We start from the raw sequence: 22,575 nt of genomic DNA, 5'->3' as shown, positions 1-22,575 counted from the left end.
GTCAGACCCATGACATGGAATGGGCCTGGACCAGGAACTCTAGGGACTCCCATGCTGGGCTGCAGCTCCTCCTGGTGAATGCAAGAGACTAGACTGAACAAGGCTGTAGCACCATTGGCATGAGTGTCTGCTGGGCCTGGGGGCAGACCAGACTGGGTTAGGCTCCAGACCTTATTGGTGATTAACAGCCAGAATGGGTGTAGGGCAGGCCAGCTAGGCCATGATGCTTGCCAGGTCACATGAGAGCCAGGTCTGGGGGTGGGCCAAGCTGGGCTAGATTGTAACACTCACCAGTGAGAGCTGGAATGGGTGTAAGTTATTCGGACTAATCCTCAATACCCACCAGTGAGTGCCAGGATTGGGGGCTGGCCATGTTAGTTTGAGTAACAGCACCCACTGGTACATGTGAGATCCATTGCTGGGGACAGGCCTAGTAGGGGAACTTGGAGAATTTATCTGCTGGAGAGCATGAGAGCTGAAGCTAGAGATAAGCCAGGTCAGATTGGTGGCAACATCCATTGGCATTCATGTGGTCTGTGTCTGGGGACGGTTCATGCTGGGCAAGACCCAGCAGGAGTGAGAATCAAGGCAAGGTTCAGGCTGGGACAGATTGGACTGCAATACCTCCCAGCTCACACCCGAGGGCTAGGCCAGATTGGATTAGGTTGCTGCACCTGCTAGTGAGAGCTGGACTGGGGGCAGGCTGAGCTACATCAGGCTGCAGTACCTGTTAATGGATGCCAAGAATGGGAGGAGCCATCACAGACTGGAATGCAGCACCTGCTGGCATATACAAGATTCACAGTTGAGAGCACACCTAGTAGGGGAGCCTCCAGGAATTCCCTGCTGGCCCACTGCTTCCAGTTGTGAGTGTGAGAGCTAGAACTGGAGGGGGTCAATGTGGGGGTTGACCAGGTTGGGCTGGGCAGCTGAAAACTCTGGAGCACAGAATAGGTGTAGGTTAGAATCACATATGGCTTGACCATAGTACAAACATTCAGACACAAGATCTGGGGCTGAGAGCATGCCTGGCAGGGAAACTGCACACTCTACTGCTGAGCTGTACCTAGTGGTGGTGAGCATAAGAACCAGGGCTGTGGGTGAGCCAGGCTGGACAAGGCAGTTGCATCTGTCAGCAAACTGAGGGCCAGATCTGGGAGGAGGACTAGCTGAGTTGAGCTGCAGCACATATGGTTATTTACAAGAGCTGGATGGGATGCAGGTTGAGCCAAACTAGACTGCAGCAGAGGCTTATACATGCAAAAACCAGGGCTGGTGGTGGAGCTGGTGAGAGTTTTCAGAGACGGCCCCAACTAGGTCACAGCACATTATGTTATGTTTGAGTACAGGGCCTGTATCAGGCTGGCTGGGCTGGAACACAGCACCCATTGGTTTGCATGAGGTTTTGGGCTGGGGCAGAACTAACCTGGCAGTTGCATTCTCTGTGCATTGGCATGTGACAGACAAAACCTGATCCTGCACTGGCTGGCATATACAGGAGTCAGAGCTAACATCACCCCAGACGAGATTTCTTGGGGGTCTGCTGGGATCAGACCTTCAGCACAAGGAAAAATAGCTGAATACATGGCCTGATTTTGGAGTACATGCATCAGGACAAGGAATCCTTGGTTGTTGATGCCATTGCAGTGGACAACATGCCTTCTAGGCCAGAAGGGGATGTGGAGCACCTTGTCAGAGAATGGAAAGAACAGGTTTGACCACTCTGCTGGCCAAGCTTTGCAACATGTTTCTGAGTCTGTGGATGGTGATCTTCATCTACCAAAAGACCTTGGGAAGATTTTCTCAACCCTGAAGCCATGAACCAACACCTTCTCAGAACTATTGAAATCTCTCTTGAAACACTCTTCCCCACAGCCTTTGAGGCGTCATCAATCGACTGTTTACATCTCTGGGTGCTGAGCAACCCCCAATCCTCTTCCCCTGCAAACAAAGCAAAAATAAAAATTAAAGCATTTGTTTCACCCACCTTCCTCCACAGCTGACCCTTTCCACCCTAATCAGAGGCTCACGTGTGTGTCCATTCGGCTCAATTATGTAAAAAATATTAAAAATTCAATTTTTTAAATGAAAAAGTTTCATTTCAAATAGGTTTAACTGGAAAAGTGCTATGTATTTCACAAGGTAGTTATACAGGTAAGCAAAGGATGCAGCACCACACATCTCCCTTTCCAGTGTCTTTGTGCAATTCTCATCTCTTCAACTCAGAGCCCTTATGCAGGATTCTAAGTAGATGTTACATATGAAAGCATTGAAAACAACCCACTGAAGAATTACAGCAAGTATCAAAAGAATAACGTGTTAGTTGGAGCAAAATTGGGACGATCTCTGACCATAAGCGTGAGAACAGTTTGGGTTGCTGAAAGGAGATTGGGAGAGGAGCAGTTGTTGGGAAAGCTGCCAGTCAGGAGGACTGAAGACTGAAGGGACGCTGTGTGTAGCCTGCCCTGCAGCCTCCAGGGGAAGCCGTTTGGAACATGAAAAGCAAGGAAACCGGCGACGAGGGTGGGATTCGAACCCACGCGTGCAGAGCACAATGGATTAGCAGTCCATCGCCTTAACCACTCGGCCACCTCGTCCCCTGAGGGTGTTGTGTATTCCTCCCCTCCCAACAGGGCATGCACATGCGCCCTACAGGGGTCTCAGGTGGGAGGATGTTCAGTCTGAGGAAGGAGACACAGAAGAGGCTGGAAGGGAAGCTCAGCCAGCAGGTTCAGCTCCTCTGGGCCTGGGTTCCCAGACCAAGGCGCCCCCCAGGTCAGTCTCAGGGAGCACTGCAGGAACCTCTGACTGGGGAAGGGACGGTGAGAAAATCTGAAGAGCGCTAGCTGGGCTGTGGCATTCTGGACTCCTCGACGTCTTATTCCCATAGTTCTGTCTTTGTGGAGTTGATTTCACCCTGCATTAGCTTGACAGTAGCCAATCACAGGGCAGAAGCTATACCAGTCATTTGAGAAGACACTGTCAGTTGTGGGGTGTCCTAACCCAGAGCCTACCCTTCCCACCTCTTGCCTTCTTCCATGCCCGCCTCAGATATCTGCCCTGCAGCTATCCTTCTAAGCTGGCCACAACTCTCAGACCCAAGCCCAGCGTTCATTCAGCTGAGTTGCAGTTTTCTCAGCACTCAGGGAAACAACCAGCTTGCTCCATCCTTGGGAAGTAATCCCGCAAGTGGTGCTCTCCTTCACAGGAGGGAGTGGATGGTTTTAGATACAGCTGTTAGAGGGCGGAGTACCTACACTAATTGTGGTTTAACCTTTGTGTTGTCTGTATTTGTTTATTCAGCCTTTTATTTATAACAGCATGAGCTTTTGAGCTTTTTTAATTCTTCAATTTAGAATCCAAAGTTACATGATTTATAATCCAATGATGCACAGTTCTTGGTTAAATGTTTGCATAACATTTGTTTAGAACTATGGCAGTGAAAATGCATGGTCAACACATCGAGGATAGAGATTGTGAAGGCACTGACACTTCTACAAGGTGTTCACTTATTTCATATCTTGTGAGTGTTAATAATCAACAAATTTTTTAAATGAGCTTAAGTGATTTTTATTTTTTACTTTTTCAGATATTTGTGGACCATTATTTGTTGAGTTTGTATGTGAATTAAAAGTGTATTTTCACCCTGAAAAGTGTGTAATAACTGATGCTAGTGCCATGGTTTAGTAGGCTAAAACTCTGCCTACACAGCCAGCAGCTGGCATTGCATGCTATGTGGGTACCAATTTATGTCCTGGCTGTTCGCCTTCTCCTCCAGCTGAGTGCTCGAGGTCTAGCAAAGCAGCAGAGGATGGCTCAAGTCCTGGGACCCCTGCAGCCTGTGGGAGACCTGGAAGAAGCTCTTGGCCTCAGGTCAGATCTGCTCAGCTCTGACTCCTTTGGCCATTTGGGGAGTTATTCAGTGGACAGAACCAACTCTGTCTTTCCCTCTCTCTAACTGTTCCTTTGAAGTAAAAATAAATCTATTTTAAAGTATGTAATGTATGGTTGGGACAATAACTTGTGTGTCCTTCTAATCCAGCTCCCTGCCAGTAGAGGACAACCTAAAGCCTTGGGACCCTGTGTTAACCAGAACTAATGGAGGGAACTGTTATGCTGGATGGTCTTACTAGCAGAATGCAGATGTCTGAGAAAAAGGCAGTAAATTCAAAACTAGAGCAAAAGGACCCACCCAGTCTGTACAGACAAAGCTTGCTTCTAACAATGAACAGACCCTAAGGACAAATCTGAAAATAAGGAAATCTAGGACTTATGTCTCATTAGATCCAAACAAGAGGAGAAAGAGATTCACAGAAGGGGGAAACTTTAAAGAATTAATGATTGACAGCAATTTATAACTGGGGAACTATCAAAACCACTTGAGCAAGAACCTTGGAGCATACCCTACATGCGGGACCTGGGGAGGGCGGGAAATTGGGTGGGCCTTCTCCCTTAACACCCCCCTTTAAATATGAAGGAAATAATATGGAAATAATAGTCTTCCCCACTTTCCTATAGCCCTTGAACCTTTTTACCCCAGTTAACTATGTAAAGATTTTCAAAAATATAATAAAACAAAAGGAAATCTCAAAAAAAATTAATGATTGAGAAATAAATATTTGGCAAAATAAACCCTACTTAAACCAGATGAATGGAATCCAGCAAAGTTCAAGCAGGATAAACCCAACACAATCCATATCTAGAAACATCAATCAAACTACTGAAAACTAAGACAAAAATCCTGAAAGCAGCTAAAGGAAAATGAAATAGAAACTATAGTTCCAGATGCAGTGGGTTTCTTAACAGAAACCTTGGTGACCGGAAAGAGACATCATAACATTGATTAAACGTTGAAAGAAAAGACTCATTAAACCAGAATCCTGTGTGTGATTAAAAAAAAAAAATCTTTCAGCTAAAATGGTGGACAAATACCCTCTTGTTTGAAAGTAAACAGGGATAACTCATTGCTGACAGGACCGTTAGAGATGAATATGCAAAGTTGCAAGCCCAGGAACACGACAGCAGAGGGAAATTTAAAATATCACAGATGAAATAAGAAACAGGTGTGTAGACTTAACAAGGTAGTTTTTTTTTTTTAAGAAAACAATGTCTTTTTAAATACTGCTATCAAATTTAAATATGTTGTGGAAGCCATACGTATTACTTGAGCATGTGGGTTTCTTATGACCGAACAGAAGTTGTTCTCTCGACTTTAATGTAGTAAACTGGGAACAAATAGAACCTTTTGTAATATTTCACATTATCGCAGAGTATTTCTCCTGTGAGAATGTAGGATACAGGGTTTTTCACTAATCACAAATTTGAAACAGGACTTAGTTGTTGACTCCACTATAGCTTGGGATAGGCCAATTTTTTTAAATTTTACTTCTTTTTATTATTATCATTTTATGATACAGTTATATAGGCCCTGGGATTTCCCTTACCTCCTCCTCAATTCCCTCCCCCCTCACCCCACTGAGTTCCCTTATATCATTACTACAGTATAGTTCTTCATACACAGGCCTATGTCCATTATTGCTGGCATGGACAATGGCAGAGAGTCCAGTATCCTATTGTCAAGATATATCCAACAGTTTCATTGGGAGTCCATCTTTAGTCTGGAAGTAGAGACGCATACTGCATTGTATCCTCACATCTGGAAATGACAGTCTCCATTACACAGCTACTATACATCCCCTTAAATAAGAAGCCACAAAACAAAATCAACAGCAGGAACAGAAAGAAATTAACAATGCCATGAAGTTAAATAACATGGTACTGAATGACCAACGTGGAAAAGATCATTTCTGTCCTTCTTTGGCTTCCAAACAAAGAGTAAGAAAGTGTGATGAGATCATCATCCACCATTTTTGGATGTTCAGCAAGTTCAGGATCAACTTAGAAAAACACTAGCATATCCACTTTTTTTCTTAGGATTAAACCTTTGTTATTCAAAACAGAAACACTATAATTTATTAAAATATTTCCCAGCTTCAAATGACATAATATTGTATGTGGAAATTCCAATTACTGGTTTGTCAGCATGATGCTTTGCTATATAAAAAGTGCAGTCTCTCCTAGCACCTCCTGTTTGCTAAGCTCTAACATTCCTCTGGAACTTGCATTTACATCTGCATAAAAAGTAACGTTAATGATTCGATCCTTAAAGTGGGTGCCTTATTTTCAGTCTGGTCTGATGCATGCTCTACTACTGTCGACCCTTCAAGTTCGGTAGTCTGGCAACAGAGCTGAAAAAGAGGCACCACGCAAGATGACACTTCTAGCACTACCAGGTAAGGACCAGGCAGGGTTGCTTCCACCACCTGAGCTGCCTGCTCCCCCATCTCAGCACTTCCTTGTCCCATCCATCCATCCCAGCCTAGGAAAGTGCCCTGTCCTTCCTGCAGCCCTGGGCAGACACCAGGTGGGGCGGCAGGGTGGTAGGGGTGGGAGGGCCCAGAAACGGATGCAGCTCCAGGCTGAACCCCAGAACCCTCCCCCAGGCTAGTCCTTTTTCTAATGAATTTTCATAGGTATGTTTGATGGCCAATTTTTTTTTTAAAGCTATAACAAGAAGGCTGAAGTATTGTATGAGAGACTTTTTCTCCATGGCGTGTATCTCTGAGTATCTTCTGGGTTGTTTGTCCAAACTTCCCAAGCATCCTTATTTTTAGATGTTTTGTGTTTCTTTTCTCCTCCTGCTGAGGAATGGGATATGTAGCTCATATATTTATTTTCAAAGATCCTCGAAAAATTAAATTCAAGTAAAACAAAAAGGTGGGGGAAGTTAATGATCAAAAGGCAGTGTAGACAGAGAGCAGGTGGGGTCAAGGTTAAAGGAAATAAGGATGAAATACTGATCAACATTTGCGTGAAAAAGTTGGCAGGGATTTTAGAATCCCCTTGCAAAAAAGCTTGTGCAATGAAACCTTTGCATGAGTGAGAGGCAGGAACCTCTTCCTATAAGGTAGAACTTAAACCCCAGCCAAGCTAAAGAAGTTAATCCCTGCAACACCACGGGTTCTGACTGGAATTGGATAGTGAAAGCTTAATGAGCACACAAATAATTCTATCTGAAATACATGGAACTCTCAATGCCAGCATGGCCCGCAAACATACTGCTTTGGGTTGCCATTGAACCATCGCTATCTAGCAGAGTATTCCTTATTCCTTACACAGCCTAGCTCAGTACACCAGTAGCCTTCATGCTTACTAGGCTCTCCCAGAGCCATGGGCACAACCTGAATCCATGGACCAGTGCCCCAAGGGCACGGTCTAGTCCCAGTCTCAGTATCCCTGAGCACCCAGGAAGCGTGGGGTTGGGCTGTGGACCAATGCGAGCCACCTCCTAGAGGTACCGAGCACACTCTGCCCGCAAGGACACGTCACCTGGGTCAGGCGGGCCAGTGCACGGCTGCCTCGTGGATCCCGGGACAGGAGAACAGGAATCCAGGAGGGCCAGAAAGGCCCTGCAAACGAGTTGCACCGAAGCCGCTTTGGGTCATGGGAGTAAAGGCACTGGGAGCAAGGGCATCCGTGTAGGGGACTGGGGAGGGCAGTTGCGTCTTTCCAGGAGCTGGACCAGGAGGTTGGATGGGGACCGGACTCTGCTTCCTCCCTGCTCACCGTTGCCTGGGACCCGAGTGGGAAGTGGGACAACACTCCTCCCAAATCCTCCAAAGGACCCCCAGAACTAGTGCACGTGTTTCCACAGAGAATGCCGACCATATCCCTAGGTCTCTGCTCCCGGGTACCAACTTTTCTGCTGTCAGAATTCACATACAGCTGAACTTATGAACAATGTCCCTGTGTCTCTTTCACTTTGTACAGAAACACCACATTTATTTTTGTTATTCCAAAACACAGATTCTTCATTAGAAAGAATGAATGGGGAGGCATGAGAAATTGTGAGAGGAGTTCAGGTTTGACCCATCACAATTTACAACAAAAGACAGAATGATGAATGCAGAAGAAAAAGAACTTGCAAAGGGATGGAAAAAGAGAAATTCAGAACCACAATAGGGATATTTTTATGCCATTAAGCACATTATCTTCACGGAACAAAGGAACTGGTTATGAGCTGCTATGCTGGTGGGGTGATCTTGACGGAGCACTTGCTGGCTTTTTGGGTCAAAATCTAGATCCTGTAATCTCTGTGACAAGGGGATACCTGGGTCTGTGGTGGCAGTGGCCAGAGAATTGAGTGACTTGGAGATGCCCCTGCTGTGAAGTCACTCACAAGGAGGTGGTGAGCAGACACGAAATACGCACAGTGGAATGACCAACCCAGACGTCCTTACCGGTTCCGTGTCATTGTGTCCTCAGGTCACAATCCACACACCACTCAGACAAGAGTTTTGTCAGCCGAGGGAAGGAAAAACAAAATCAAGTGTGGAGAATGTGGGTATCGATCCCACCACCTCTCGCATGCTAAGCGAGCGCTCTACCACCTGAGCTAATTCCCCTACCCATAACACTACACTCCTCCCATTTCTCTGCGGGAAGACCAGCCACCGCCACACACCCTCCTCTGCTGCTACACACCCAGCCTCTTCAACAGCTCCCGCCACTCCCCTGACACAGCAACAATCGCTAAACCACCAACGCAACAACCACAATTGCGCGCCCTCTGCCACAAGAAGGAGAGAGAATAGGGGTGGGGAAAACTGGGGGCCGCCAGAATAGGACCAGTTTCGCAGTCGTGCCTGCGAGGATGCTGGCAAGCGGTCGGGCTGCGGCTTCTCCGTGGCGAGGCAGTGGCAAAAAGTGTTTCCGCCCGGTTTCGAACCGGGGACCTCTCGCGTGTTAGGCGAGCGTGATGACCACTACACTACGGAAACAACAGTGCATAAAATTTACCTACTCAATGCATACTTGCCCGTGTTTGGCTCTGGCCCTTTCAAAAATCTTGTCTTCCCCTTTACCAATTTGCTTCTCATCACTCACCAGGAAACCTCCTGGACTTCATCCGGCTTCACCTTTCCTTCACTTTCCAAAACATCTACGGCCATGTCTTCTGCCACATCAGGGAACTCCCTGAAGGAAGTGCCATAAGCGATTACAAACAAACAGCCATGTACCAACTGCAGTAAAGAAAATCGAGCTGTCGACCTCCCAATGACACAGCTTAGAAACCGGCCCCAAGGAGAAGACTCTGCCAACCAGAAGAACAATGACCAAGAACAAAGGAAGAGACAGAGTCCACTGCAAAGGAACAAAACTCTTTGCCAACCTTAGAGTTCATGGAGAAAGACATCGAGAAAATGACGGATCCAGAATTCAAAACATTTGCTAGAAAACTTCTTATCAAGAATGAAAGGCAGGCATTCAAGGAATATAAGGAACATGTCACAGTGGAAAGGAATCAAATGAAAACGGATACATCAGAAAATAAAAATACAAGTGAGCAAATTAAAGGTACAGTGGAGAGTCTCCAAAATAGAATGAAGCAGGCAGAAGAAAGAATCTCAAAAGTAGAAGATATTTCCTGTCGCCAGAGGGAAACAAACAAAAAGCTGCAAGCAGAGCTGGATCAAGCCAAAAAAAGTATTCAAGAACTGAAAGACACTGTGAAGGGGCCAAATTAAGAGTTATAGGAGTCCCAGATGGTGCAGAAAGAGAAACTGGTTTTTACATAGGTATTTAATGAAATACTAAAAGAAAATTTCCCTAATCTAGAGAAAGAATTGGGAATCAAGATCCAGGAGGGGCACAGAACTCCCAACAGGCCTGATGAAAAGCGATCTTCACCAAGACACATGATCATCAAGCTCTCTTCGATTGAACACAAGGAAAAGATCCTTAAACATGCACGTGAAAAAAATCAATTGACATATAAAGGAATGCCAATTAAACATGGAGGAGACTTCTCTCAGGAAACTACAGGCAAGGAGAAAATGCAACAAGATATTCCAGATTCTGAAAGCAAAATATTGTTGGCCCAGAATAATATCCACACCAAAGCTTTCCTTTGTCTTTGAAAATGAAATAAAATTCTCCCACATAAAGAAAAGTGGAAAGAATATGCCTCTTCCAAACATGCCCTAAAAAGAATACTTAAAGAAGAAGTTCTCTTGACAGAGAAGAGGAATAGCACCCACCAGAACCAAAGGCAAACAGGAAGAACATCCCAGTAAAATGACAAGAGAAGACTAAATCAAGGAACAACGCATTGCTAAAACGACAGGACCAAAGTGCCACCCATACATATTAACCCTGAATATAATGTCTTAAACTCATCATTCAAACTTCATAGATTAATACACTGGATTAAAAAAAAAACAAAACCCATCTATTTGTTGTCTAGACGAGACACATTTCACCCACAAAGATCAGCAGAAACTGTATCTGATGGATTCTGATAATTTTTAGTTTCATCTCCTCAAAACACTGTCTAATGATTAAATTCTTCACTGACTCATAGATCATACAGTAGCATCATTTTCTGCAAGAAGGTTGTAAATTTTCTTTAGTATTTCTTCAGTGACACATTGGTCATTCAGTAGCATATTACTTAACTTTCTGCCTTTTAAAATTTTTTCTGTTGTTATGACAGCAGCTGAGGTGGAATGGGGTGTGGGACAGACTGGATTAGTGCTACACATACTGGCAAACCGGGGTAGGGGGCGGCCTGGTGGGGGTTATTGTGGGTCGCTCCAACTAGGCTGCAGCTCCCACTGATTTATGAGAGGGCCAAATATGTGCTGGGCAGAACCAGGCTGGAAGGCAGCACCCACTGGTTCCAGTAGAAGTCGGGGCTGAAAACAGAACCAATCCAACGATTTCAACCACCAGCTGATCAGGGCGATGGACTGTGTCGGGCCCTGTACTTGCTAGCACATACAAGAATCTGGTTTGAGCACACCTCAAACACAGCTTCTTTGGAGATCTCCCCAATCAAAATGCTGAGCTCAGAACAATAACCAAGAAAAGAGAGAAGACAAAACAGGTCAACCAACCATATTAGCTATGATGGACTATGTCACTCAGTGGATTCTTCAGGGCCTCATAGTGCTTGGAGTGGCAAGATTGGCAGCGATTCATAACTGTTGAAATATGAAAACCACTTGAGCAAGAACCTCAGAACATACCCTACATCCGGGACCTGGAGAGGGTGGGAAATAGGGTGGGGCTTCGCCCTTAGTACCCCACCCCCTTTAAACATGAAGGAAACAACATGGAAACAATACTAGTCTTACCACTTTCCTGTAGCCTTTGAACATTTTTACCCTAATTAACTATGTAAAGATTGTCAAAATAAACAAAACATTGAAAAATTTAAACAATTTTTTTCTGTTGTTAATTTTGTTTTGTGGCTTTTCATTTAAGGGCATATATAATAACTGTGTAATGGGGACTATCCTATCCAGATGTGAGGATATAATGCAGTATGCATCTCTACCTCCACACAAAGATGGACTTACAATGAAACTGTTTACTACATCTTCAAAATAGGTTGCTGGACTCTCTGCCATTGTCCATGCCTGCAATGATGGACATATGACTGTGCATGAAGAACTATACTATAATAATAATAGAGGGGAACTCAGTGGGCAGCACAGCACTTGGGGAGGTAGTAAGGGAAATCCCAGGGCCTATGGAACTCTGTAATAAAATGATGAAGATAATAATAATACTAAAGTACATATTAAAAAGATCACCTGCTCTGACCCAGGGATTCAGCAATGGATTAAAACAAAGAAAACAATAAACATGACACATCACATCAAGAAAATAAACTTTATACTCATTGTTTATCTCTAAGATGCAGAGAAAGCATTTCATTAAACAATACCCTTTTTTTATGTCTAGGATGATGTCTTTTGCTGAACCTGCAAGTTTATAGCCACTAACTCTTCAAATAAATTCACTGCCTTTTCCTCCTTGTCTAGTGTTAAGGATCTGAATGTTGTGTGAAATACATTTGCATCATTCTGAGAGTCTGACACCGTTTTTTCCCCTACCTGCTACTCTTGTGTCTTTGCTGTTGTTTGTTTGTTTGTTCGTTCATCTGTTTTTAATCAGTACACCAAGTGTGGAACTCCTTGTCAACCTGTTGTGCAAACCTTTGAAATTTTCTCCTGGAACGTGTGCTCAGCACTTGACAGCTCTTGTAATGTGCTGTGTAGTGGCACATGCTCGCAGGCAGAGGGCGGCCCAAGGTATTGAAGGAGAGGCCAGCTTGTGTGTGTGTTCCTCTGAGGTCACAGTGCTCCACGTTGCAGAGTTGGACGAGTTTGAAAGCCGAGACTATTATGCTGCTTGCTGCTGGGTTTGGATCTGCGCTAGGTTTTGCTTTTGTTTTTAAAGAGGAATTCCATTATATTGGAAGGTCAGATTTTCAGAGAGAAGGAGCTACAGACAGAAAGAGCTGGCCATTCTCAACTGCTTTCCTCGGACACAGCAAGGAGCTGCCCCTGCTGTGAAGTCACTCACAAGGAGGTGGTGAGCAGACGCGAAATATGCACAGTGGAATGACCAACCCAGAGGGTCACAATCCACACACCACTCAGACAAGAGTTTTGTCAGCCGAGGGAAGGAAAAACAAAATCAAGTGTGGAGAATGTGGGTATCGATCCCACCACCTCTCGCATGCTAAGCGAGCGCTCTACCACCTGAGCTAATTCCCCTACCCATAACACTACACTCCTCCCATTTCTCTGCGGGAAGCACAGCCACCGCTGCACATCCTCCTCTGCTGCTACACACCCAGCCTCTTCAACAGCTCCCGCCACTCCCCTGACACAGCAACAATCGCTAAACCACCAACGCAACAACCACAATTGCGCGCCCTCTGCCACAAGAAGGAGAAAGAGAGAAAAGGGGTGGGGAAAACTGGGGGCCGCCAGAATAGGACCAGTTCCGCAGTCGTGCCTGCGAGGATGCTGGCAAGCGGCCTGGCTGCGGCTTCTCCGTGAGGAGGCAGTGGTAAAAAAAGAGGTGAGCTGCAACACAAGTGTTTCCGCCCGGTTTTGAACCGGGGACCTCTCGCGTGTTAGGCGAGCGTGATGACCACTACACTACGGAAACAATGGCAATGAAAATTTACCTACTCAATGTATACTGTCAAGTGCTGGGCTCTGGCCCTTTCAAAAATCTTGTCTTCCCCTTTACCAATTTGCTTCTCATCACTCACCAGGAAACCTCCTGGACTTCATCCAGCTTCACCTTTCCTTCACTTTCCAAAACATCTACGGCCATGTCTTCTGCCACATCAGGGAACTCCCTGAAGGAAGTGCCACAAGCGATTACAAACAAACAGCCATGTACCAACTGCAGTAAAGAAAATCGAGCTGTCGACCTCCCAATGACACAGCTGAGAAACCTGCCCCAAGGAGAAGACTCTGCCAACCAGAAGAACAATGACCAAGAACAAAAGGAGAGACAGAGTCCACTGCAAAGGAACAAAACTCTTTGCCAACCTTAGAGTTCATGGAGAAAGACATCGAGAAAATGACGGATCCAGAATTCAAAACATTTCCTATAAAACTTCTTATCAAGAATGAAAGGCAGGCATTCAAGGAATATAAGGAACACGTCACAGTGGAAAGGAATCAAATGAAAACGGATACACCAGAAAATAAAAATACAAGTGAGCAAATTAAAGGTACAGTGGAGAGTCTCCAAAATAGAATGAAGAAGGCAGAAGAAAGAATCTCAAAAGTAGAAGATATTTCCTGTCGCCAGAGGGAAACAAACAAAAAGTTGCAAGCAGAGTTGGATCAGGCCAAAAAAAGTATTCAAGAACTGAAAGACACTGTGAAGGGGCCAAATTAAGAGTTATAGGAGTCCCAGATGGTGCAGAAAGAGAAACTGGTTTTTACATAGGTATTTAATGAAATACTAAAAGAAAATTTCCCTAACCTAGAGAAAGAATTGGGAATCAAGATCCAGGAGGGGCACACAACTCCCAACAGGCCTGATGAAAAGCGATCTTCACCAAGACACATGATCATCAAGCTCTCTTCAATTGAACACAAGGAAAAGATCCTTAAACATGCACGTGAAAAAAATCAATTGACATATAAAGGAATGCCAATTAAACATGGAGGAGACTTCTCTCAGGAAACTACAGGCAAGGAGAGAATGCAACAAGATATTCCAGATTCTGAAAGCAAAATATTGTTGGCCCAGAATAATATCTCCACCAAAGCTTTCCTTTGTCTTTGAAAATGAAATAAAATTCTCCCACATAAAGAAAAGTGGAAAGAATATGCCTCTTCCAAACATGCCCTAAAAAGAATACTTAAAGAAGAAGTTCTCTTGACAGAGAAGAGGAATAGCACCCACCAGAACCAAAGGCAAACAGGAAGAACATCCCAGTAAAATGACAAGAGAAGACTAAATCAAGGAACAACGCATTGCTAAAACGACAGGACCAAAGTGCCACCCATACATATTAACCCTGAATATAATGTCTTAAACTCATCATTCAAACTTCATAGATTAATACACTGGATTAAAAAAAAGCAATACCCATCTATTTGTTGTCTAGACGAGACACATTTCACCCACAAAGATCAGCAGAAACTGCATCTGATGGATTTTGATAAGTTTTAATTTCATCTCTTCAATTTCACCACTTTCTTATGATTAAATTCTTCACTGACTCATAGATCATACAGTAGCATCATTTCCTGCAAGAAGGTTGTAAATTTTCTTTAGTATTTTCAGTGGCACATTGGTCATTCAGTAGCATGTTAGCTTTCTGCTTTTAAATTTTTTCTGTAGTTAATTTTATTTTGTGGCTTTTTATTTAAGGTAATATATAATAACTGTGTAATGGGGACTATCCTATCCAGATGTGAGGATATCATACAGTAGGCATCTCTACTTCCACACAAAGATGGACTTACAATGAAACTGTTTACTACATCTTCACAATAGGATGCTGGACTCTCTGCCATTGTCCATGCCTGCAATGATGGACATATGACTGTGTATGAAGAACTATACTATAATAATAATAGAGGGGATCTCAGTGGGCAGCACAGCACTTGGGGAGGTAGTAAGGGAAATCCCAGGGCCTATGGAACTCTGTAACAAAGTGATGATAATAATAATAATAATAAAGTATATATAAAAAAGATCACCTGCTCTGACCCAGAGATTCAGCAATGGATTAAAATAAGGAAAACAATAAACATGACACATCACATCAAGAAAATAAAGTTTATACTCATTGTTTATCTCTAAGATGCAGAGAAAGTATTTCACAAAACATTACCCTTTTTTTATGTCTAGGATGATGTCTTTTGCTGAACCTGCAAGTTTATAGCCACTAACTCTTCAAATAAATTCACTGCCTTTTCCTCCTTGTCTAGTGTTAAGGATCTGAATGTTGTGTGAAATACATTTGGATCATTCTGAGAGTCTGACACTGTTTTTTCCCCTACCTGCTACTCTTGTGTCTTTGCTGTTGTTTGTTTGTTTGTTCGTTCATCTGTTTTTAATCAGTACACCAAGTGTGGAACTCCTTGTCAACCTGATGTGCAAACCTTTGAACATTTTCTCCTGGAACGTGTGCTCAGCACTTGACAGCTCTTGTAATGTGCTGTGTAGTGGCACATGCTCGCAGGCAGAGGGCGGCCCAAGGTATTGAAGGAGAGGCCAGCTTGTGTGTGTGTTCCTCTGAGGTCGCAGTGCTCCACGTTGCAGAGTTGGACGAGTTTGAAAGCCGAGACTATTATGCTGCTTGCTGCTGGGTTTGGATCTGCGCTAGGTTTTGCTTTTGTTTTTAAAGAGGAATTCCATTATATTGGAAGGTCAGATTTTCAGAGAGAAGGAGCTACAGACAGAAAGAGCTGGCCATTCTCAACTGCTTTCCTCGGACACAGCAAGGAGCTGCCCCTGCTGTGAAGTCACTCACAAGGAGGTGGTGAGCAGACACGAAATACGCACAGTGGAATGACCAACCCAGACGTCCTTACGGGTTCCGTGTCATTGTGTCCTCAGGTCACAATCCACACACCACTCAGACAAGAGTTTTGTCAGCCGAGGGAAGGAAAAACAAAATCAAGTGTGGAGAATGTGGGTATCGATCCCACCACCTCTCGCATGCTAAGCGAGCGCTCTACCACCTGAGCTAATTCCCCTACCCATAACACTACACTCCTCCCATTTCTCTGCGGGAAGCACAGCCACCGCTGCACATCCTCCTCTGCTGCTACACACCCAGCCTCTTCAACAGCTCCCGCCACTCCCCTGACACAGCAACAATCGCTAAACCACCAACGCAACAACCACAATTGCGCGCCCTCTGCCACAAGAAGGAGAAAGAGAGAATAGGGGTGGGGAAAACTGGGGCTGCCAGAATAAGACCAGTTTCGCAGTCGTGCCTGCGAGGATGTTGGCAAGCGGCCTGGCTGCGGCTTCTCCGTGGGGAGGCAGTGACAAAAAAAAGAGTTGAAGTGCAACACAAGTGTTTCCGCCCGGTTTCGAACCGGGGACCTCTCGCGTGTTAGGCGAGCGTGATGACCACTACACTACGGAAAGTCAACTATATATAACAAAACCAACTCTCCTCCCTCTGCCTTGATTGCCTTGTGCTCAACACTTTCTTGCTAGTCAACGCACCCCTACCTTCCTCTCTGGACCTTTCCAAATACGCTCTTCTTACTCACTCTTGAACACTGCCCTTTTCCTCTTTCACCCCAAAAGCTCTTTCACTTTAGCCTACTCCACCTTCCTTCACTCTCCACAATACGGCACATCGAGTCTCCTCACAACTGGGGCAAGACTTTAGCGCTACACCAGCAAATCATTTCCACATCCCTTCCCCTCCATGTCTGGTATTTAAGATGTGAATGATTCATCTTTGTCATTTCCCTGTTGATCCTCTAGGGTCTGTTTGTTTTAAGTTTCTGCCGCTCTGATTGATCACTGTTTACTGTTTCAAGTTCACTATCTCTTCCCTCACGTCTCTCTTCTCAAGGTCATGTTAAGAACACCCTGCGCCTTCACGAAGAGAAATTCAGTCGCTAGTTCACCCCGCCAGACCCCCATATGGGCGCCGGTTCTAATCCCGGCAGTTCCACTTCCCAATCAACTTGCTGCGTGTGTCCTGGGAAGGCAGTCGAGGACAGCCCACACCCTTGGGACCCTGCACCCTCTGGCTCCTGACTTCAGATCAGCTCAGCACCGGCCGTTGTGGTCACTTGGGGAGTGAATCATCAGAAGATCATCTTCCTTGTCTCTCCTCCTGTTCTGTTTCTGAGTTTGCAACAAAAATAAATCTTAAAAAAAAATGACTTCTGTTGGATTTGGTTTATGTTGGAGATCAAAATTGAAATTTAGTCTTCTTTCATCAGAAGCCTGTTTCCTAAGACTTGCTGGCTCCCGCCATTTCAGAAGAGTGTGTTCTTCCTTCTTGGAAAATTATCACAATTATAGGTGTGCAAGTCTAGTGGTTATTTATGAGCCTTGCATCTGCCTGGATACCTTATGGATGCCAATTTGTGTCGTGGCCGCTCCATTTCCCATCCAGCTCCCTGCTTTGTTGCCTGGGAAACAGTCCAGAATGGCCCAAAGCCTTGGGACCCTGCACCAGTTTGGGACTCCTGGAAGAGGCTCCCTCTGAGCCCTGACCTTTGCAGCAGATGGAAGATTTTTTTCTGTCTCTCCTTTTCTCTTTAAATCTGACCTACCGAATCTCAACTGAATTTGAACTGTGGTAATGCAACAAGGCAGATGAACCCACCATGGCGGGGGAGGGGCGGGAGAGGGGCAGGGAGAGGGGAATCCCAGGGCCTATAAAACTGTGTCACATAATGCAATGTAATCAATAAAAAAAGAAAGAAAGAAAGAAAGAAAGAAAGAAAGAAAGAAAGAAAGAAAGAAAGAAAGAAAGAAAGAAAGAGAGAAAGAAAGAAAATCTGACTTTCCCATAAAAATAAGTCTTTATGATTATTTTTAATTATCACAACCGCAGAACCATATTTTCAAGTATCTCGTCTTTGTCTTCAACGTGTATAGATTGTCATTTCTCACTGGAGTTGGAGTTTCCTGGTTTTGCTCTGTTGAGCAATGTGGGATGCAGCCTTGACACCTTTAGCTGTTTAGATGTTCACATCTTGTGTCCACTATTGCTACTGTTGTTTCTGCAAGGAGCTCAGAGTGTAGCCAACGCACTGAAAGTCTGCAAACAACCAGGAGCTTTCTGATGCGTTTTCAATATCAGATCCATTTCCAAAGCCTTGCAATGTTGTCCATATTTTTCTGGTGTGTGTGTAAGTTCACTGGTTTTGCTCTCACAGTTACAGTAGGACTGATAGCCACTTCCATCTCCACAGTCCTGAGCAGAATGTCAGGGTTCTTCTCTGGGTGCTGTGCCCTGCCTTTTCAGGACTGTGCCACATTGCACAACATGAGACAGAAAAGAACAGGTACGTTTGCCCTATGCTTGTGATCACAACTCTTAAAACCAACGGTAAAAAAGGAGAACAACGTAACAGGAAGTATGCTCTTTGCACAGAGAGCACAGGCTAACATACCAAGGGCACCGTCTTAATTCCTCTCAGTTCACAATTTAGCTCAAGACAACACAGGATCAAACCGGCAACCAGCTCCTAAGCCAGGCAAGCACCTCACCAGTGGAGCCACACACCAACAACCAAGTGGAATACTCCTCTTTCCCCTCCTGTAGTATATGCACAGTGTGGTCAGCTATAGGAGGCTGTGCAGAGCGTAGTGAAGGTCAAGCTTTTACAAGAACAATCTGGACTCCATTGAGTCCGGACAGACTAGGGCAAGATGGTCAGGGCCAGAGTGAGGACTGCTCATCCCAATGAGGGGGAGACAAAATGGTCGGCTGACACAGGGATACTGGAAAAGTTGGGGTCACCAGCATTCCAAGGTTCAGAGTTTCCATGGGATAAGAGCCTGCAGAATTACCCCCTCAAAAGAGCTAGGTTGAACCTTTGCTGCAGAAGAGAGGAGTGATGGCAAAAGAAAATGATTTTCCAGCCTGTTTCAAAGCAAGTAACTCCGGAGCTTCTCCCGGCTCTCCTACATGGGTGCAAGGTCCCCAGACTTTAGCCCATCTTTGGCTGCTTTTCCAGGCCACAAGCAGGGAGTTGGATGAGAAGCAGGACAGCCAGGATTAGAATCAAAGCTTATATGGGATCCCGAGGCGTGCAAGGCAAGGACTTTAGTAACTAGGCTACCAAGCAGGGCTAGTCCTCACTGTATGTTTAATAATATATTTGAGAGCAAGAGAGACAAAGACGTGGTATCTACCTTTCTAATAAATGAATAAACTTTTTAGGAAAGTACAATGTATTCAGAACAAATTTTTAAAATGTATTCAGATATAACTTTGTCTTAACAAAACTAAATGACTTTGTTACTAACATAATTAGAGGGTTGTGAAATATAAAATACTGTCTACTTAAAAAAGAAAAGAAAGAAAAAAATATAAAAGCAGAGAATTCTTAAGCATTAAACAGCTATGAGATTCCCTAAGCCAGGAAGTACAGCTTTCACGTCATTTACAGACACAGAGTGGGATGGTGCCCGAGTGGTTAGCATGATGCTGAGATGACCACATTGGATTGCCTGGTTTCAGAACTGGCTATGCTTCTCATGCATGGCTCCTGGTAAAGTGCATCCTGGGAGGCCTCAGATAATGGTTCAAGTAGTTGGGTCCCTTAAATAACTGGTTCCCTGGCACCCATGTGGGCCTTGGCTTTGATCTGTCCCAGTCCTGGGTTTCTCTCTCTCTCTCTCTCTTTCTCTTCCTTAGGCTAGCTCTCCACTTTTCTTGTGAGTTATGACCATGATGCAGCTTCAGAAAAGACTTAGCTTGGCCTTAGTGCACCCAAGATACTAGGTCTCAGTGACATGTAGTACAGAGGGCTGCTCATTCAAAGCAGGTCAGTTGCTGAGCTTGCTTTGCAAATGGGGCACCGCTTGTTATCTCTGGTGTGTTTTCAGCAGTTGTGGATCTGTGACCCCTGCATGCCTGAGCCACAGTGCTCTGGAGTCTCTGCTCCTGAGCTTTACTGACAGCATGATGTCACAGCCCTTCTCCTGTCCTAGATCTGCCCAACCACACCCACATGTCTTCTCCCTCCTTCATCCTGCTTTTGCTGCCCTAGGGGGTTTAAAATTGTGCCTCCCAAGTTTTTCAATCAGTGAGAGGAAGGGACTTTTGCAGGGTGCAACAAAAGGAGCAGAGTGTCTGAAAGAGAGTGTCTGCTTGCACTACTGGTCACCTTCTGAGACCAGATACCCCTCAATGCCTCCTTGTCTGCTTCCGTCATTCTCTCGAGCCCTTCCTTTAGCGGGTAGATGGTCTCAGGTGGCTCATTTCCTACTCTGTAGCTGAAATATGGAATGACTATTTTTAAAGCCCACCATATTTGAAAATGACATAGACACAAATTACTAAGAACTGTCTTAATAAATAAAACACTAAATGACTGTTGTCATTATTCACAGGAAACACTGAGCTGATTGTTCCTACATTGAAACATTCATAGGACTTGCTCAATAATGACTTGTTGAATTGAGTGCCACGGAGATATTTGAAATTTATCCTGACGAACTACCTAAGCCACACTCACAAATTTGGGAAGTACAGATGGATATTCCACAGGATGCTCAGCGATACACGTCATAGAGAAAATCCCTGGGAAAGAAATCGCAGGCTAGAAACATGACACCGCAGGCTCTGTCACTCGGAGTGCCTGGAAATACGCGTGTCTCCTTCACGGCTGTGACAGTTGGGGAAGAGCGGCAGGTGGAACGTAAGGAAGTTGCACAGTTTCATCCAAGGAAAGCCCAGTCAGAAATAATCTGACCCAGGGACTAAACAGGGTTTGGGGTGGAGAGGAGAGAAGGGATGTGGAAATGATTTGCTGGTGTAGCGCTAAAGTCTTGCCCCAGTTGTGAGGAGACTCGATGTGCCGTATTGTGGAGAGTGAAGGAAGGTGGAGTAGGCTAAAGTGAAAGAGCTTTTGTGGTGAAAGAGGAGAAGGGCAGTGTTCAAGAGTGAGTAAGAGGAGCGTATTTGGAAAAGTCCGGAGAGGAGGGTAGGGGTGCATTGACTAGCAAGAAAGTGTTGAGCACAAGGCAATCAAGGCAGAGGGAGGTGAGTTGGTTTTGTTACATATAGCTGAGTTTCCGTAGTGTAGTGGTTATCACGCTCGCCTAACACGCGAGAGGTCCCCGGCTCAAAACCGGGCGGAAACACTTGTGTTGCAGCTCAACTCCTTTTTTTGCCACTGCCTCGCCACGGAGAAGCCGCAGCCAGGACGCTTGCCAGCATCCTCGCAGGCACGACTGCGGAACTGGTCCTATTCTGGCGGCCCCCAGTTTTCCCCACCCCTATTCTCTCTCCTTCTCGTGGCAGAGGGCGCGCAATTGTGGTTGTTGCGTTGGTGGTTTAGCGATTGTTGCTGTGTCAGGGGAGTGGCGGGAGCTGGTTCAGAGGCTGGGTGTGTAGCACCAGAGGAGGATGTGCGGCGGTGGCTGGTCTTCCCGCAGAGAAATGGGAGGAGTGTAGTGTTATGGGTAGGGGAATTAGCTCAGGTGGTAGAGCGCTCGCTTAGCATGCGAGAGGTGGTGGGATCGATACCCACATTCTCCACACTTGATTTTGTTTTTCCTTCCCTCGGCTGACAAAACTCTTGTCTGAGTGGTGTGTGGATTGTGACCTGAGGACACAATGACACGGAACCGGTAAGGACGTCTGGGTTGGTCATTCCACTGTGCGTATTTCGTGTCTGCTCATCACCTCCTTGTGAGTGACTTCACAGCAGGGGCAGCTCCTTGCTGTGTCCGAGGAAAGCAGTTGAGAATGGCCAGCTCTTTCTGTCTGTAGCTCCTTCTCTCTGAAAATCTGACCTTCCAATATAATGCAATTCCTCTTTAAAAACAAAAGCAAAACCTAGCGCAGATCCAAACCCAGCAGCAAGCAGCATAATAGTCTCGGCTTTCAAACTCGTCCAACTCTGCAACGTGGAGCACTGTGACCTCAGAGGAACACACACACAAGCTGGCCTCTCCTTCAATACCTTGGGCCGCCCTCTGCCTGCGAGCATGTGCCACTACACAGCACATTACAAGAGCTGTCAAGTGCTGAGCACACGTTCCAGGAGAAAATGTTCAAAGGTTTGCACATCAGGTTGACAAGGAGTTCCACACTTGGTGTACTGATTAAAAACAGATGAACGAACAAACAAACAAACAACAGCAAAGACACAAGAGTAGCAGGTAGGGGAAAAACGGTGTCAGACTCTCAGAATGATGCAAATGTATTTCACACAACATTCAGATCCTTAACACTAGACAAGGAGGAAAAGGCAGTGAATTTATTTGAAGAGTTAGTGGCTATAAACTTGCAGGTTCAGCAAAAGACATCATCCTAGACATAAAAAAAGGGTATTGTTTAATGAAATGCTTTCTCTGCATCTTAGATATAAACAATGAGTATAAACTTTATTTTCTTGATGTGATGTGTCATGTTTATTGTTTTCCTTATTTTAATCCATTGCTGAATCTCTGGGTCAGAGCAGGTGATCTTTTTTATATATACTTTATTATTATTATTATTATCATCATTTTGTTACAGAG

At 45.0% G+C, this 22,575-nt stretch overlaps 9 non-coding genes across 9 annotated transcripts; 2 read left to right on the top strand and 7 right to left on the bottom strand.

Annotated features, from left to right (window-relative positions):
* Positions 1–2,515: 2,515 nt before the first annotated feature.
* Positions 2,516–2,597, bottom strand: TRNAS-GCU. Its single transcript has one exon. It is a non-coding gene; the product is annotated as a tRNA-Ser (tRNA).
* Positions 2,598–8,392: 5,795 nt separating this feature from the next.
* On the bottom strand, positions 8,393–8,465 carry TRNAA-AGC. Its single transcript has one exon. It is a non-coding gene; the product is annotated as a tRNA-Ala (tRNA).
* Positions 8,466–8,767: 302 nt separating this feature from the next.
* On the bottom strand, positions 8,768–8,840 carry TRNAV-AAC. The gene has a single exon. It is a non-coding gene; the product is annotated as a tRNA-Val (tRNA).
* Positions 8,841–12,556: 3,716 nt separating this feature from the next.
* TRNAA-AGC lies at positions 12,557–12,629 on the bottom strand. The gene has a single exon. It is a non-coding gene; the product is annotated as a tRNA-Ala (tRNA).
* Positions 12,630–12,956: 327 nt separating this feature from the next.
* TRNAV-AAC lies at positions 12,957–13,029 on the bottom strand. Its single transcript has one exon. It is a non-coding gene; the product is annotated as a tRNA-Val (tRNA).
* Positions 13,030–16,021: 2,992 nt separating this feature from the next.
* On the bottom strand, positions 16,022–16,094 carry TRNAA-AGC. Its single transcript has one exon. It is a non-coding gene; the product is annotated as a tRNA-Ala (tRNA).
* A 327-nt stretch (positions 16,095–16,421) lies between these two features.
* TRNAV-AAC lies at positions 16,422–16,494 on the bottom strand. Its single transcript has one exon. It is a non-coding gene; the product is annotated as a tRNA-Val (tRNA).
* Positions 16,495–21,119: 4,625 nt separating this feature from the next.
* On the top strand, positions 21,120–21,192 carry TRNAV-AAC. The gene has a single exon. It is a non-coding gene; the product is annotated as a tRNA-Val (tRNA).
* Positions 21,193–21,516: 324 nt separating this feature from the next.
* TRNAA-AGC lies at positions 21,517–21,589 on the top strand. Its single transcript has one exon. It is a non-coding gene; the product is annotated as a tRNA-Ala (tRNA).
* The last annotated feature ends 986 nt before the right edge of the window (positions 21,590–22,575 follow it).

The sequence above is a fragment of the Ochotona curzoniae genome, unplaced genomic scaffold (assembly GCF_017591425.1).
Source record: "Ochotona curzoniae isolate NIBS_2020 unplaced genomic scaffold, NIBS_Ocur_1.0 contig_4064, whole genome shotgun sequence".
In the NCBI taxonomy this organism is placed as follows: Eukaryota; Metazoa; Chordata; class Mammalia; order Lagomorpha; family Ochotonidae; genus Ochotona; species Ochotona curzoniae.
This window is presented reverse-complemented; position numbering and strand designations above follow the sequence as displayed.